Below are 4,339 nucleotides of genomic sequence, written 5' to 3' on the forward strand. Positions count from 1 at the left end.
TTTTTCTTTTTCTTTTTCTTTTCATTTTTCTTGTTCTTTTTCATATTCCAAAAACTTCCTTCTTTTTTATTTTATTTTTATTTCTCTTTTTACTTTTATTATTCTTTTTCTTTTTCATTTTTCTTTTTATTTTTCTTTTTATTTTTCTTGTTCTTTTTCATATTCCAAAAACTCAGGGGTTTAATTTGGTCTGTCGTTTGAGCAATACCACTGTTACCCTCCGGATAATAATTAGTATAATATATATCTTACATCATTTGACCGCTGTCGGCGGTATACAAAATAGCTAGACACACACAAACTTTGGGATTAGTTTGTCAGCTTGGGCGACGACGACGCTTCAGATTGATCTTCTTCCCTCTTTTGTTCATTGTCGAATAATTGAGCCCATGGCCGTGACTTTTCCTTCTCCACGGATTACGATCTTTCGTAGGTAATGTAGTCTTCATTCTTCTTTTGACATATGTTTCATCGTCATCAGCATCATCTTCCCTCATCGGATCACCGTACTGGTCATAGTCTTCCTCGTTGGCGACTCCATTCATTTCGGCGATGCTCCTTTTGCTTCTCCTCACGACAACACGGCTGGGATTGGTCGGATCAGTTATGAAGAAACATTGTGTCACGTGTTTAGCGTGTACCCATGGCTCATTTTTGGCGATGGTGTTGATGGTACCGATATCATCGGAGTCGGGTATACACATGGTAGTGAAATGTCGGTTTTCTCTGTGTACATTTTTAGCCCATCTGACACGGAACATCGTCGCGCTATGCAATCCAGAGTAGTTAAGCTCCCATATCTCTTCGACCCTTCCGTAATATCTTTCAATTACATTCCTGGTCATGGCTTCTATCGTCACCCCTGAGTTTCGGTCATCACTGTTTATATCTTTTTCCTCCGTGTAGAACGTGTATCCGTTGATATCGTATGCTTGATAAGTCGCGAGGTTGGTCGAGGGGCCATGTGCTAAGGCGTATATGAGTGTTCCGTTCGGACAACCCTCTTCCGCGGATTAGCCAGAACTCACTCTTTGAACCAACGCAAGAAAGTGGAGTTGTGCTCTCTAATAACTTCAGCGTCCGTCTTGTGCACCCCATGGTCACGGTACTTCTTTGCGATGGTCTCTTTGTGCAGTGACACGAAATCTTCTAACACATCTAGGTGTTGTAGCACTACTAAGTTTGCCCTGTCAAGGTCGTTTTGTCGGCCCGAGCGTAACACATTCACATCCCTATGACCGTTGGTGGGACCTTCGCCTTCGAGCCTTCCATAGTGCTTGTTGACGGGCAAACCAACAACATGGTCTTTGGTCAGATAACTCTCACAGAAAGAGATGCACTCTTTGGTCAGATATCCCTGGGCTATGCTTCCATCTGGACGGGACATGTTACAAACGAATCCTTTGATGACCCCATTCATCCTCTCGAACAGCATCATGCTATGCAGGAATGTCGGCCCTAGGTCGATGATATCGTCCACGATGTGGACACATAGATGCACCATGACATCAAAGAACGCGGGCGGGAAGTACATCTCTAGCTCATTCAGTATGACAACGATCTCTTCATGTGGCCTATGGAGTTGCTTCACATTGATCGACTTTCGAGAGATAGCATCAAAAAGTGGCATAGGTCAGTAAGTGTCTCACGCACATGTGTGTCCATAATCCCTCTAAGTGCAACCGGGAGTAACTGCATCATCATCACATGACAGTCGTGAGACTTCATCCCACTGAACCTTTTTTTTCTTAGTGTCCAGATATCTGCTTATCTTCCCACAGTATTCGGAACTAACTTTGATTCCGGCAAGGCACTTGAACAATTGATCGACCTCCTTCGGATCTAAGGTGAAGCAAGAGGGGGGGCAATATTGTTCTTCCTTCTTGTTTACTTTTTTGCCCCTATCTTCCGTCTCCGTCTCCGTCTTGGTCTCCTCTGACGACCTTTTACCGGGCATTTGGAGATCTTTCCTGATTTTCAAAAATTCCAAGTCTTTTCTTGCCTTCGGCCCATCCTTGGTCCTCTCCGGCATGTTCATCAATGTTCCAAGCAAACTCTCAAGGATATTTTTTGTGATATGCATTTGATCAAGGCTATGAGGCGTGTCGAGTATGGGCCAGTATTCCAAGTCCCAGAAAACAGATCTCGTCTTCCATATCTTGCAGGGGCTCCGACGCCTTTTTCTTCATCTTTCCCAACGAGGGGCACTTTTCCCAGTTCTTCAATAACCCATATATTTCTGCACCGCTACGCTTACATGGAGGACCTCGATGCTCAGCCTTGCCATTGAATAGATCTCCATGCTTTCTCCATGGGTCATCCTTCTCGAGCCATCTTCGATGCCCCATGTACATGATTTTCGAAGACCCGCCATCTTTCGGTAGCTGCAGAGAAGTTGTATCATCCATGCACCTTGTGCATCTGCAATATTCGTGGCACACCTGGCCGGAGAGATAGCCGTAACCGAGATAGTCCTGCACCATCGTGATCAGCGCGGCTCTCATGTAGAAATACTCTCCTTTGCTTGCATACCATGTCTTGGCCGGCGTTGTCCATAAGGTCTGTAACTCCTCTTTCAGTAACCCGAGATACAGATTTATATCATTTCCCAGTTGTCTCGGCCCTTGAATAAGCATAGCCATGTGTATGTATTTTTCCTTCATGCACAACCAGGGGGAAGGTTGTACATCCATACAAACACGGGCCATGTGCTATGATTGGTGTTCTGGTTGCCAAATGGATTCATGCCATCACTACTAGCGCCAAGCACGATGTTCCTTGGATCATTTGCGAAAAAATCAAATTCAGCATTTAATGCTCTTCACTGGCTAGCATCCGTGAGGTGTCTCAGCTTCGGTTCATCTCCATCATCTGGCTTCACCCTCTCCGCGTGTCAGCGCATAAGCTTTGCTTCCTTAGGATCTACGAAATACCACTGTAGACGCGGAGTGATCGAAAAGTACCATACAACTTTCTGTGGAGTTTTCTTTCCGGCCTTTTTATATCGTGAAGCATTGCACTTTGGACAGATGGTTTTTTCCGCGTGCTCGTTCTGATATATGATGCAATCATTGATGCATGTGTGATATCTAATATGTGGTAGATCAAGAGGGCACACGATTTTCTTTGCCTCCTCGACACTAGTAGGACACAGGCTTCCTGCGCGAAGAACCTTCTTTAGGTACTTCATAAGCTCATCCAGGCTTATATCTGTCCATTTCTTTTTTGCCTTCATCTTTAGAAGTTCTAGTGTGAAACTCAAGCGGGCCACCTCGGGATTATTGCAACCATCATACAAAGGAGCCATCGAGTCTACCTCCAGTTGCACCAGTTTGACCTCCTCTCTAGAAGCAGCTCTGTCGCTAGTCATCTTCTTGCGAAGCAGGTCTCAAACATGCGGGCCCCGCATGGCTGAACTTAGTAGCAACGAAGACGGTGGCATGTCCGCGTCTTCTCCGCCTTGAACTGCCTCTTCGCCATCGACATTTCCGAGGCCGTCTTCCTCTTCGGGCACATAATCGGTCATCTCTTCATCTGGTGGCCCCATGTCGTTATTTCCTGCCCCGTCGACGTCCTCAGCATCATCCTCCTCCTCCTCATCATCATCATCATCATCTTCACTTATCCACCGAGTATGGACATGCATGAAACCATGCATGAGCAGGTGCGCCTTGAATTTACCACCCTTAAAGGGGTCGAGCCTGACTCTTCCTTTGCATTTTCTACACGGACATAAAACATCCCTCAGTCTTTTTTCATACATGTCATCCACAACGGATTGCCGGTATCTTTCCACCATCCTTCCATTGACCTTCATGATCACCTGCGGGCGGAGCAAATATTATAACCACGTATATATGCATGCATGGATCAAATTCATACAAAAATTCGGCATGACCTTCCCTAAACATAGGACATATTGAGTTTGCATGCCCGAAATTCGCCGAAACGGAATTGAATCGACAATTCGGCAAAACATAGGCAACTCATGTCACCCACATTATTTCATCAAATACACAATGTAGGCAACTCAAATTATGCCACACACAATTCGGTATATATATTCTCATATCACCCATATATATATAGTTTCGGTCCTATCCACACAAACACCTTTTTTTGCTCACCTATGTGTCGAGAGGGATATTGAGCACCTTTCTTCTTAATTACCTAGTAGCTCTAGATATATAGCTCTAACTAGCTAGCTAGCTAGGGAGAGAGAGAGAGAGCTAGCTAGCTAGGGAGATAGTGGGAGAGGAGAGGGAGAGAAGAGGGAATGCATTAATGGAAGTGGGAGGAGGGAAAAGAAGAGGGGGAGGGAGGGCATTAATGGAGGGGT

This window comes from Triticum aestivum, chromosome 5B (assembly GCF_018294505.1).
Source record: "Triticum aestivum cultivar Chinese Spring chromosome 5B, IWGSC CS RefSeq v2.1, whole genome shotgun sequence".
Classification (NCBI taxonomy): domain Eukaryota; kingdom Viridiplantae; phylum Streptophyta; class Magnoliopsida; order Poales; family Poaceae; genus Triticum; species Triticum aestivum.